Source organism: Haemorhous mexicanus, chromosome 2 (assembly GCF_027477595.1).
Source record: "Haemorhous mexicanus isolate bHaeMex1 chromosome 2, bHaeMex1.pri, whole genome shotgun sequence".
Classification (NCBI taxonomy): domain Eukaryota; kingdom Metazoa; phylum Chordata; class Aves; order Passeriformes; family Fringillidae; genus Haemorhous; species Haemorhous mexicanus.
The window spans coordinates 25,272,974-25,287,627 of record NC_082342.1 but is presented as its reverse complement, the minus strand read 5'-3'; positions in this window follow the sequence as shown (position 1 = coordinate 25,287,627).

Here is a 14,654-nt window from a genome sequence, read left to right as displayed (position 1 = left end):
CTGTTGTGCACCAGGAACAACAAGCAGCCATTAATCCGGGATAATAACTTGTTATTTAACCCAGATTTACAGCTGCATGTTGTCAACGGCCTCCTCCTCCTCACTTGCTTGTGCTGCAACAGTGTTTTTCAAAGTGAAGATGGTGTTGCCCTTGAGTGCTATGGGAAGTATCAAAGGGTGGCTTGGAAGCTGCAGGAGAAGTGGTGATAATCGCAGGCAGCCCCATCTGCAGTTCCACTGGGTTTGCTTTGGTGGCAGCGTTGGTGCGAGGAGTCCCCCTGCCCTTCCTGCCCGCTGCTGGCTCCTGTCCCGCACACCAGCCCTGGGAGGCTCCCGGATGGGGCTGGGTAGTCACAGCATCTGAGCCAACGGGGGTTGGCCTGGCTGGTGAAATGCTGTGCCCCGCAAGCACACACCCTGTCACAGCCCGATATGTTTCCAGGCGCAGCTCTCTATGCAGACACGAGGTACCAGAGTGCTGCTGGCTTCCTGCCGCCTGTGGCACCAAGCTGTGGACGCCAGGTTAAGCAGCAGAGCCACAAGCTGGGAGCTGGTAGTGTCAGGTCATTCAGGGTCAGGGAAAGTGGAAGCTGTAAATACTTGATACAGTTTTGAAACTAGCCAGGAAAATACAAATTGACTTTAATTGCAGACAGTTTGTCTGCATGGAAGATGTGATTATTAAACTAATACAACGTATGTAAGCAGCCATTCTGGATCAGATGAAAGTTCTTATTAGCCCTGTATCCTGCTTCCAACATGAGCCAAGAAGTATACAAAGTAAACAGGCATACTCAGTACTTTTCCCCAAATACCCTCCTTGTTGCCAGCCACTTGCAGCTCAGGGGTTTCTGAGCTACATATGGTTGAATTTAGCAGTCCTCAGAGGACTTGTCTTCTATGAATTTCTATTTCTCCTTGAACCCATGTAAAATTTTAGTATTTGCAATGTCCAAAGACAGTTATGCCTTGATCTAGTAATTTCAGCAAATCCTTTCTTCTCTGCCTTGGCTAAAATAAGCTGCAGCTCATGCTTGGAGCCATACCAAGACCGATGAGCCAAAAGCAGTGGATGGACTTGCCATGTTTCAAAAGGTTAAAGAAAATTCTTTTTGTTAAAAAGAGGTAATTTTGTCACTGTGTGCATTGAGTGATCTCTTCAAGAGACCTGTCCTTTAGCTGTTGAGCACAGGTTTATCTTTACAGACTTCAACAGCAGCAAATTGCAGTTGAGCTTAGTTTGTAGGTGGCCATCAACTGGCTTGTAACTTCTGCTTTTGTCACTGGGGGTATTCTGGGGAGGGAACTGAAAGCAATGCTCCCTGCACAGCCATGAAAAAACCAGAAAGTGAATTGCTTGGATTGGCATATGATGAGTAATTTGTTACCTAAGAGTGACAGAGGTCTCTGGTCATTGATGAAATATGTCAATATCCAAAATTCAGTATTTGATTTGTGCTCATTGGATCAAAGCTCTGCTAGCCTAATTTCTGCCAAGGATCCACTAAGCTTTTGTGCTGACTGCATGTTGCAAACAAGCTGTACAAATTCTCCCTGCTGATGCACTTTTCTCTAACAAAGGCTATCAACAGGATAGGTATGCAGTGCAAGCATAAAATCTGTCTCATTTGGCTTCCAGTTTCTGTAGGTTGTTAATTTGCTTTATCAGATATTAGTTGGGATAGAATCATAGAATCATTAAAGTTGGAAAAGGTACCTCTTAAGCAGAATGTGTACTAGCTTTTCTTTTGGAAAATTTGCATTGCAGCCTTAATTCCTAGTTCACAGTAGCAAAAAATGTGCCCTTTAGAGACTCATTTGTTTGCTCTTAGATTGTGTAAATAAGACTGAAAAACAGTATTAACCCACATCTCACCCTTGAGGACAGAAGCTGTGAAATCTCAGAATACCAAGTTGATGACTTCTAAGCACATCTGTGTTGTGACATGATAGATGTGCATGTACAGTGAAGCCAAGGAAAAATGTACTGTAACATGTGTGTTAAAAGATTCTGTGGGTTATTTCTGACAGGCAGTTCATTCCCACCCAAACTGCTCACTCACTCTCTCCCAGCTGAATGAGGGAGAGAGTTGAGAGGATTAAAGTGAGAAAATTTGTGTTTTGAGATAAAGGCAGTTTAATAAATTTCTGGTTTGAGATAAAGGCAGTGTGCACAAGCAAAGTGAAACATTGAATTCATTCGCTCGTTCCCATGGACAAGCAGGTGTTCATCCATCCCAGGAAGGCTGGGCTCCATCACGCATATTGATGACTTGGGAAGGCAAATGTCATCACTGCAAATGTCCTCCCTTCCTTCTTCTCAGCTTTAATGCTAAGCACAGTACCTTATGGTGTGAATATCCCCATGGTCACTTGGGGTCAGCTGTCTGTCACTGTCAGGCCAGACGTGACATACACACGGGATCAGGGTCCAAGAAGAAAAAATATTTTTATTCTGCATGTTTTCCAGCTTATATACTCTTAACAAAGTGTGATCTTAAGTCATTAACTACATCACAATAACTTATTATATTCATTGGTGCAAAGCAATTAGCATCAATATAATTGGCAAAAGTTTTACAGAAATTTAATAAGGCATGTATACACATCTACTTATGCATGTAGTCTAGCTTACAAAAATTTTCATATATCTTTTCTAATCTGTTTCCATGCTGACGGCCTTGTCTTCTTCCTTGCTGTGGATACACTCAAAAATCAATTGTTATTTCTTCTATTAACTCAGCTTTGCTTGCAGGCCAGCTGTCAAGCTCTTCCATAGCTGTGCCCAGTGTATCTCCTCCCAACTTCTTGTGCACCCTCAGCCGCCTTGTCGTGAGAAACAGTGCTGCACAAGCACTGATCAGAGTGGCTAAAACATCCCTGTGTGCTCAACACTGTTTTCATCACAAATCCAAATCTTAGCACCATAGGAGCTGCTATGAACAAGATTACCTCTATCCTTCCCAAAACCAATCCAAAGTCTGTATATTCTCCATATACTGTGCTGGGAATAGATTGATTTGCATACCCTCACTTAGCAGTTCTAGAATTGACTGGGAGGTCAGTATATCCTAAACATTAAAGTGACAGAGAAAATAAAGCAAAAAATTCAGTAGCTAATGTTGAGTAAAAAACCATGGATGTATTAAGATGTTATCTTTACTAATTATCTTTTATCATCTAGGTTAACTTACTGCTTCCTTAGTTTCACCAATACATCCTGTCAGTATTCAGAGAAAGGCTCCCAGAGGAATTGACCCAGAGCATTGACATTCTGAATTGTTCTCAGAAGAGTTGCACTGTCTATTCTCATCAGAGGGAGGACCTAGGATGGCCTCTGGCTTGCTATTTCAGGTGCGTGGAACTGGGTGACCTTATTCCCCCTTTTTCAGGGGGTCTAAGTGACTGAAAAATCAATTAATATAAAGATTTAGTCTCCATATTAATTTATGTATTTTTAATTATATGTGTGCTTCCAATATTGTATATTTGAATTTCATTTGTGTCACATCACATACTCTGTATACAGTGGCTCTCCTGTCTCTTTGTGTAATTAACGTACAACACACTTCATGATACCTCAGCAACCTGGAGCAGAGCACTCAATCTGTGCAATGACAAGGTTGCCAGTGGACTAGGACTAAAAAGGTATGAGATCCCATTCCATCACTGTTGCTGGAGGATAGCAGCAGTGTTGCTCTCCTCTCACTGGTCAGCTGGATTCCTGGTCTGTGGAATTAGGATAATGAGTGCAACCATGACCCTCAGTGAAATGTATTAATGTGAAATTGAGAAAATAAGTTTTACTACAAGGTTTAACATTGCCAACGGTTTGTGTAAGGTGCTTTCTCATCAGTCAGATCTAAGATAACATCTCAGCTGTATGCTCTGTGTACCTACTCTGGTTGCATCCTGACTCTCAGGGATTCACACTGTCACAACTCCTTTTTTAAAATGCGGGGAACTGTGAGTGCTGGGGGATCAGAGCCAGGTCACCAGGCTGAGCAGTCAAGGTGCCAGGACTGTGAAGAGTCCCATGGGACACACCTGATACAGGTAATTGACTATTCTGAGCATTGACTGTGTATGCATGCCAGCTGTACACGCACACACACACACACACACACACACACACACTTAGTGTATACACTTATTAACACCCTTCTTTTCTTAGTAGTTGGATCCAGAGGTCAAAATACCTGCATTTCCCCTCTGCCTTTATTAAGGGACAAGAAGGGATGCAGTTACAGTTGTCTTTTTCATTGAGCACTGTAGTGGCACTTTTTTACTGTTGAAGTATCCTTGTGGCACAGAGAATGTGTCTGGGAAATACCTGACCTGCTATCTTTAGGATGCCAGTGTCTGAATGCATCTTAAACCTTGCAGACATGAATGGTGTATGGATATGGCACAGCTGCTGTGAGCAGCTCTTTGCCTGCTGGGCTATGCACACAAAATGCCTGAATCCCCTGTGCCCTGTCCGTTTGGTAGAGGTCACAGAGTAGTTCTCATAACTTCTGTGGCCTGATTCATGCAGATCATGGACTCTGAAGAGCAGTGCTCTTGAAAGGGCACTAAATAACAAGCACTTTGCATGATGAAAAGTGATGTTGATGTACGGAAGGTAAATGTCATTTCATATTTTGACTGTCCTTGGTCCTCCAAGTCTCCTTCAAGGACACATCTAACTTCTAAAACCCGAAAAACTTTCCAAATTATCTCTTGATCTTAGACCTTTTCTTTCAGTTGTATCAAACTACAATACTTTCCTTGTGTTCTTTTGCTTTAAATTTAAGGTTAAGACAGGCAATAAACAAGTCCAAACCAATGTCAGATTTCAGATCCAGTGTCTCACCAGAGCTAGACATGGAAGCTTCCCAGTGCCCTGTAAGATATTTAATAGGCTCAGAAATTTCTAATAACTAAAAGAATGCAATTTTAAAATATTTTCTTTTTAAAAATTACAATAAAATTTACAATTTTTTTCCCCAAAATTTCTAAACTTTATTAATTGCAGCTTCTATCTGTGTTTGAGGTCCACAGTATTTCTAGATAGGAGAATAAGAAAATTCTAAATCCTTAGCTTACTTCCAGTATATTTTTCTTTAAAATGCAAAATATTCTTTGTTCAAGCATACAGAATGCTTGGTATTTGGCCTGGTAAGTTATAGATTTTAGGTAACATAACTGTACCTCAAGATAACTCACGTAACTCAGGTAGGGTTTACAACTTCTAAATACAGCTGGAAGAATGAAGGGTTTTTTTTCCTCTCTGCCTGAGTCAAAAAAGTTGGAGAAATATTTTTTAGATTCCATTTGGAGGGCTCTGGATAGAAACAACAAACAGGTGTTTTTGGACAACTCCAAATATTTAATTTACTATGAAACAAAATATTTTAATCCATTCTTTTGTCATCATCATTGCTTTTAAAATAAACTTTTTGTGCTTTCTTATTTATAAGGTAGATCTTGCTAATGATAAAGGACATTTTAAACCAGATGTAAAAATGTCAAAGCAGACCATTCTGGTTCTCCATAGACAAATGTTTCATATAAGGAGAATGAGGGAAATAGCCTTTTAGTCTTCAAAATTCTTTCAGTTGATCTTGGAACAAATTTTTGTCTGTTTCATTGCCTCCAGAGCTCCATTTCTTCTACCACATCTACTGCTCACTCAGGGGGGAAAAAAAAAAAAAAGTGCCTAACTCTATTAAAAATAAACCCATCCAAACTGAAACTGATGCCAGGAAACCCTTTTTGCCTTAGCAGTATGTTCTAAAAACCTGCTCATACAGGTACTGTATGCTCTAGTGATGCAGATTCCCTGCGGCAGTTGATAATTGCTTCCCCTTGGCCTCCACCCCGGCTACCTTTGAACAGAGCTGCAGCACTCCTGCATAGAGGGCCCTGCTCCATGGTATGACCCAAAGGATCCAGGCAGCTTCTCTGAAACTGTTCAAGTGTTAGTGCAGGAGCAGGCAGCTCCTGCCTTCCACACAGGCTCCACAGAGGAGCTTAACCAGAACTCTGCATCATGGCTGAGAGCATCAGCTACTCTGATCCAACAACTGCCTGTCCACCAGAGTCAAGGACCTTGAATTACATGCAGGGAAGGGAAGTACAGTAGGAGAATAATGGGCTCCACAAGAAGGCAGCCTCTGACTTGAGGCAATAGTGAATGTTTTGCATGAGAAATACAGCAGCACTTATGGGAAGATTTGTTCCACAGGAAAATTCTAGGATGACTGGCCCAGCTCTCTGGGACCACTGCCTGTCTGAAGGACAGACCACAGCTCAAACAACTAGCTACTAGAGCTGAAACAAATGAGTCTGCCGTTGTCACTGAATGCTGTACCATGAATGTTTCTTCAGTTCTGAACTTTAAGGTGCAGTACCTAAAATTGCATAATGTTCTTCAGCTATGTTTTGTGGGAAATAGGAGGTGTCTCCTAGACTTGCCATATTAATTCTCTCTCATTCAAAGAGTTTGCTCCATGTGCATGGAAAGGAGGAAGGGGATAGGAAGGATAAGGTTTTCCAGAATACCTACTACACTCCTGAGCCCTTATTAAGCATATGCATGAGATGTATAATCTCCTTCATTCCTTGCCTTAATATTTGGGTTTTGTGCTTCATTTACAGAGTATTAAAAAAACCCCATAGAGAATCAAAAAAGCAGACATGCAATTTCACTGAAAGAACTGGGAAACAATAATCCTTTTTCTCAATTCTGTTTATCTTCATTTTATTCACCTAACAAATTGGGAAAACATGTTTTCAAGTGGAATTATTTGGAATCAGGCTAAATGCAGGATGTTTCGTTTGTCTAAGATGCTGAAACTTCTGGATTTATTTAGGAAAGCATTGCTTTAAAGGGAGTTCCTCAGAAGAAAGAAATTAAATGTCATTTAGAAAAAATGCATATAGTGGCATAAATGATGAAATACAATTGCAAAATATATAGCTTTCTCTCCTGGTTTTACTTTTTCTGGTTGTACCTTCTCCACAGACCTGAACAGTAGCAGCTAATCGTACTGAAATATAGGAGAGTTTTTAGTGGTTTTGGGTGTGGGAAAATACAAAAGGACAACTTCTTGTTGCTCAGATCAGACTTACAAAGTTCTAATCTGACTGGAATTCCCAAGGGTGAAAAACAAGTGCGCCGAAAGCCCATAAAAATCAATTGCAGTCTTTCTTTTTACTTCACTGACCTTTAGAAATTACTTTGAGGTTGAAATCCTGCCCTCACTAACTTCAGTGGTTCTTGGATGAGGTCCACATGAAAGTGCTTACTACTTCCAGAGCATTTCTTCAAAAAGTGGGGAGCTTCTCAGTGCTTGCTACATACCAACTCCATTGGCAAAGTGGAATCAGAATTCAAACAACATTAGATCAAATCTATTTACTTTAAGCAGTCCTGCTGAATGCTTGCATCTCTCTTATCAAAATCTTGCAGATACTGAGGGGTTTTTTCTCTATGCTTGATTCTGCCTAAGGAATTTCGGCGACCTCTTCCAGGGGCTCTGTGCAGGTATAACAATCCACATCCACAATCTCTGCTCCTCACAGTCAGGGCTTCAAAATGTGGGTTGGAAAGGTATCATGACATTTTAAAAGATTTAAGCTACCTTTTGACCTGCTTTTTCTCCTTCAGGAGTGGGAGTGAAGACCTGGATACCTTTCATAATAGTCAATTATCGTGTAAAATCCCGAGAGATTTAAGACTACATTTTCTCCATTAAGTACTGTCCAGAAACAACTGCTGAGGCAAATATAAAAAAAACCTCTGTGTACACTTTAGTTAGGTTGATTCCAACACTTTTATGGCTGCTATGGATACTGTCATTAGTCTGGTTTCATTATCAAAGCTTAAGAAAAGTATTAAGGTACAGAATATGAAAACAGAAATGTGTCAGCCTCAACCCTGCATTCCATTGATCCCCACAAACTGGGACAGTGGTTCATGTGCTTCAAGTGATTGTAGTTAAAAAACACTTTTATGCCTATCTAAAGTTACCACCAATAACACAGGGCCCTCTACCAGCATGGTCACAGGGTACGAGTTCTTGGAAGCCATAATAACAGGATTGTTTCTCTTCCTGCGTGTATGATCATTTTAACCTTAATTGTAGCTGTTCATTTATTAAAATAAATAACTCAGGAATATAACAAGTTTTAAATTCCAGCTGTTCAAGCAGTCTTTTTATTTTCTTTGTGCACATGGTTTGGTGGGTAATTTATTGTATCCCTTTTTTTTTCCCCTTTTTTTTCCCTAAGAAATATGCAATATATTTTCCAGATATACTTGAGAAGTGTGCATGGAACTACTGGTGGTTCAACACGGGGCCATAATGAAAAATGAACTTTGCCCTTCTTTAATAGCACGTGACTTATGATACTCACTGATTTCTGATTCTGATAATGATTCACAAGATGATTGAGACTGCCATTCTGCAGCTTAATATTCCACCTGTCCCTTTGCTCTTCCATTTACTGCTAGCTTCTGTTTCCTGAACTTTGCTTCAATACTTATTAGTATCCACTGTGCCTTCTCCCACAGGGATACTACTCTTTGTCCTTGAGATGTACAGCAGAGTCCATTTAACAGCCTCCTTTGAGATGAGAAGCTCTGCTTCCTATATCAGACAGCTAACAGGGGTTAGAGAGGTGTAGGTTCAAGGCCAATTCTTTCCCATGCTCCTTCAGTGAAGCTAGAGAAGGGCTTCCCCACTTCCATCCCCGAAAGGAAGAGGCAAGAGGGAAGAGAGGTTGTGGCCTCAAACTGTCCTCCCACACTCTGTCAGTCCTGAGGAGACGCAGAGAAAGGGAGGCAACTTGCAGCAGCAGAGAGAGTCAGCACTGTTAGCTGGTATCCAGGCATGATTCAGAGCACAAGATACAAAAATATTCTCAGGAGCTGATTGTGATCTTAAACTGTTCATATACATTATTAAGTCAGACTGGAAGGCCAATAGAATCACTGAATCCAAATAGTGTCTGTAAAAAGGTCTTTCTTTTGCAGTTTTGTATTCTTGTTATCACACCATCTCACACATGAAGACGAGATGGTGTTTTTCTTGCATTCAGCAATGCAGAACATATAATGAAGCATACTTTCACTTTTAGAAAGATAAGAGATAAAGGAAATAAAGGAAATAATATTTCATATCTGCTAGAGAAATGGGACACACAAATATGAATTAGTTGATTTTCATCAGCATTTAAAGTTGGCAGTACATTTGTCTGGTCCTAAAGCAGATATAGATCCCTTTTAAACCCTGCTTTGGTAAGAGAACAGTGTAAAATGTCCCCATAAATCAAGCTAAGAACAGGGTCTTCTGACCATTTATCTTCTGACCACAGACACTGTAAAACTCTAATGTGGTCAAGAAAGGCTGTGGCTTTTCTGTATGGTGACAGGTTTAAATAATCTGGAAGAGATCATGTAAGGTCTGCTTCTTCTTACATGTTTATGCCAGTTGCCTAATTCTGATGTGTAAATGCTTCATATATCCTAAAATGGCAAGGCCTATATAATTTGCCTCAAGTCACCCTGGAATTCTGAATCCAATTTGTGATAGGAGCCAATGAGTTCTGCTTCAGAACTTGCTTCCTTCCAGAAATGAAAAGAAAATCTCTGTGAAGGAGTTTACATGACTACTGCCTCCTGATTTTCTCTGCATGGTGTTCTCCTTCACACAGACTAATTGTCAGCACTTCTGGGTGTGACATCCAGCTTCCAGCACATTTTAAGATGCTCATTGGGGAAAACATATGATTAAGACGTTGTGTTGTCCCACAGGAGACACTTGGCAGAAGGAATAAGGAAATAAAGTCAGCTTGAAACCATAGCTGAACATTTACAGACTGTTAAAAAGCCTGCAAAACAGGAGAAATCCCCACATGTTTCAGTTATATTGGCTCTCCTATATCATGAATCCCATGACCTAGTCGGGTCTGTTCCACAGTTCACAAGATGTAATAGTGGGAGAGAATAGATTAAAGTTGAGGAAGAAAAAGCAGCAAAGACAATAGAAGCAGATTTCCTAGCTTTTGATGAGGAATGTCTAACAGGAATTCTAAAAGCTGGCCTGTCTTCAGAAATGTTTACTTGGAGTTCCAAATCCCAGTAATGCTTCATGAAAAACACTTTAAGCCTTCTATTTAAAGGCAAGTGTGTGTGTGCGCATGTGTTGTGGGATCTGCTTTTTAGTTCTTCACCTTGGAAAAGAAGTTGTTTTTCTGCTTATGAATATCTATGTAGAGTATGGTATGTATGGTAGTGATGCTGCAGTTATGAGCAATGTAAATGCTTGTCCTTGGTTGACTGTATGATGCTGTTATCCCCAATCGTCTTGTTCTGTTTATGCTGAATAATAAGTTTTGCACCTTTAAGACTTGTTCCAGAGAGTGAAGAGGGGAAAGAAGAAGAGTGCAGTTTGTTGTTTGTTTTCAGACACTGCACTCACTCCTCCACGTTCCTGCTCCTAGACTGTGTTGTCTGCAGATAGACAGCAGGACAGAGCTCTCCTTTGCTTTCTGTTAGTTAGAAGTTCCCTGGACTGTAGTTTTTTCCTTTTTCCCTTTTCTTTAAACCTGTTTAAACCTGCACTAAACTGAACACCCAGAAGAGCACTGGCAGCTAGCACCTGTAGCCCACTGAGCTGGGCCTGGGCCGTGGCATTTCCAGCACCAGAGAGACTGATAAGAAACTGAGTGAGCTGAGCTGCAACCCAGGGAGGGCGCTTTCTGAGTTTGTCATCTCTTTTAAAGCAGCAAGGGGTTTTATTGTTTAATACTGTTTAAGTTGTATTGTTTAATAAACATTTTTTTCCCACTTTTCTCCAAAGAAGTATTTTCTCCCAGACCAGTTAAAGAAAAAGGCCGATTGAATCTGCTTTCCTAAAAGAACCCCTTTTGAAAGTTCTCTCCCAAACTTGCCTTGAACCAAGACCAATACAATGCTTTTAACCTAAAAGAGAACTAAAATGTCCAGATATCAAGACAGACAAAGGGTATGTCTGGAAAAAATTTAGAATGTTGCTCTGAATAGTGACTAACAAAAGAACCCCTTTCCACTTACAGAGTAAATAAACTAGGATGAAAATAACTACTGTCCACAGGTATGAGAAAAATAGCTAATTCTTATGACAACAATGAACAGATGTATGAGGAAATCGTTCCAGGTTTTACAAAGCATTGCTTGGGGGTACCAGAAAGCTTTGTAGCCTAGAATGATTGCTGATGTTCTACTGAATACCACACATGTTACCAACCACCAGAGAAGTCAAAGATACAGTGACTTTGTCTGAATCCATTCCCCTGCACACATCCAGTCCCATGCAGAACTTTCCAAACTGAAGTCACAGATTGTGCTTCCCCTGAAATGTGCAAGCCATCTGCCACTCTGAGTTTGAGCCATTTCTTTGTGAATAGGTGGTTATCAGTTTCTCTTGTTGTTTGTACTTTGAGGTAGGTGATGGGGGAGTCCAAGACCACCAGCACTCTCTTTGTCTGACCAGATGCATACCGAATTATTTTCTATAAATAATGGAAGAAGGCTTTGAAAAATGTATTCCTATTTATACCCCTATCAGATTTTTCATTAGTTCGGGATGGTATGTTTATTTTTAATGTGTTGAGAAATAAGAATAGAGAAGTGTTATAAGTATATTATGACAAAAGTGCTAATAACATCAAAGAAAATAATTTGTTTTACAAAAATTATGAATAAAGTGTTTATCATTCACTATAAATGTATGCTAGTGTTTTCAGCAGGTGTTAGGAAGTATTTAAAGTACTAGTAAGCCCTGTTTTCCCCTCTGGACAGCTGAGATGGTCATCATTGATATATGCCAGGCAAAAGGACAGTTTTGTTTTGCTTTCTTTTGGTTTGGTTTGGTTTTGAAGAAAACCCTGATGAAGAAGTGGTCTTTTTATTCCTTTGACCTACATGATCTTAAAACTTGGCTTGCTCCCCCATAAAGAATTCCATAGCTAGTAATTCTAATCCCCAAAACACTCCCCCAAACACTAAGACAAAGTCAAAACATATATATATATTTTTTACATCTTGTCTCAATGGCTTCTCTGTGGGTTATGGACAGGAAGGAGATCTGATGCACACTTCCTTTGAGCATGCACAGGAGTATATATGCATCTACACTATGTTTTTCCCACATAAATTATCCTGAACATTGTAAGAAAAATAAATGTTATTCCCTCACAAAATGGAAATGGTCTCAATAATTCAATAACCTGAAGTATTAGCTTGATACAAGTATCTCTTGCTTCCTTTTGAAGGCAACAGATTAATGATGTGTGTAAAAATAGGATGAAAAATCTAATTTGGGTTTAGAAGGGACCTGTGGAGGGGGACCATTAGAGTTATTTCAGGTTGCTTGTGATCTCCTCTGGTCCAGTTTTAAATACGTCCAAAGAAAGAGAATCCATAACCTCATTGGGCATGAAATATAATTTCTTCATGTGCTTAAATTTTTAAATAGGAATCTCCATAGCCACCTTACTATTTCCACAGTGAATTTTAGATTTTGTATTCATTATTAGAAAAACATAGTTCGGCTCCTTGTATGATTAATTTAGATTTTCCTTTTCAGAAGACTTTAGAGCAAGGGAATATGTCAGGTTTACCAGTGTTTATTAAACGTATCAGCAAGATAGGAAGGCAACAGACACAACCTATAAGTGTAAGTTCCACTGGTCAGAGTAGAAAATGCTTTTCCAAAAGTCTCTGGAATTTTTAAATAAATTGTAATTTGATTTTCACCAAAAAAAATTTAGAGCATTCAGTCCATTTGGGACACACTTGACAGGAATATTTTAGTAAACAAACTTCTTTTGTAAAGAAAAGAAAATTATTCACAGGAAATTAATTCAGAAGTTTTATCCAGAAACTAGAACCTGAGTTTTAGCTTTGTCCCATGACCATAAAACACTGCCCAATGAAATAAAATGTTGTATGCTTGCATCAGATAGCAGAGCAAACAAATGACAAACTGAGGCTGAGTAAGTAATAGGTGAATTTGGGAAGATGGCATCCTTGCTGCAAATACCTTTCAAACAGAACAAGCAGTGATATGTGCCAGGTTCAATGCTTGTCGCAGTTTTTCATACACCTCAAACATTGGTGCAGTCAGCAGAACAAGTTATTTTAGAAATTTCCAAAACCAGGTTGGGTGCTGGATTATAGGATAATCCAGTTTCTCAGTGTTCCTTAACCTCCATCATTTGCACCACTCCTAACAACAATCCCTAGGAAAATTTCCTCTATATACATAATATTTGCATGGATCTTGTCCTGAATGGAGGCAGTTCCTCTAACAGTGTCCTGAAAATAAATTAGTTTTACCTGATGACCAATCTCCAATGCAGGCTGCTCTGCTGTACCTAACCACTGTTCACTTTCTTGGAAATGTTTGGCAGCACTTAAAATTCCTAAGGTCAATTCTTTTAAAATATATGTCTGCCCATAAGGCCAGATGCCTTGGAAACATTAATGCTATTTATGGATGTCTGAGAGACAGGAGGAAAGAGTAAATGATACTTTGGTTCCCCATCCCATTTGTAATGTTTTTCTTCTTTAAAGTATGGTATCATTTAAGGAAGAAAGGAAGTGCCTTGGTTTAACTTGATGGTCTTAGGAGCCTTTTCCAGCCTTACTGGTTCCTATGACCTCTCCTAATGTGGGGAATGCCACCAGTTCCATCAAGCAGTCCTGTGAATGGGCATAATGTATTGGGGTTTTAATTTTCAGACATCTAGGAGTGAATGTTATTTTTCTCCTTGAGCAAGTGTGTATCTTTCTTGTGAAGACAAGTGTGGGAGAGTTTGAAGATTTATGTCTTATCCCTAAAGATGCATGTAAATTTGAAAAAAAAAGTGATATTTAAATAATACCAAACCCTCACCTATATTAAAACCTACAAGAGGAGCAGTAAAAATCAGATAAAATTCCAGAGGTGTTTTTCCAGAGGCTGGCATCCCTCAGCTGCATCTTTGTTTCTCTGATCCAAAACTACAATATCCTCCTTAATAATCCAAAAGAAGAAGCAGAGTGACAAGCAAAGAGGGAAATCAGCAGGAGAAAAGTAACCTGGACTACATTTACATGCTGACCTTAAATCTGTGAACTTCTCTCTTAATAAGGTCCCCATAATTAATATAAGAATTAATATTTCAGGAACAGCATTTCTATCAATTTTCATTCTTTGTATTGTAAAATTCCCCACAATAACCTCAGCTCTGCCCATATTGTCTTCGATATTTCCCTTGGAAAGAGACAGTATTGCTGTGACCAGTCTGGTATAAATTACCAGTGAATATGTGTGTACTCTTTAGCAAGATTGCTGCAATTAAATTGTATTTATAAGGTCAGAGTTCTGCCCACATTCTCTCAGATTCCGTCTTTTACCCAGCAGTGTTTGACACCATTGAAGTAACTTCATTACCTACCTCTCTTTGAAACTTAGTTAAAATCAATTCACAAAGCTCAAGTGGTTGAGATGGGAAGACAAACTCATAGACAAATCAAATTTCTTTGCAAAATTCCCACATTTTGTCAGTTTCTTGGCTTGAAAGAAGACTGAATTATTTTAGATATGTCCAGCCATGGACATATCCAAAGGCATGGACAT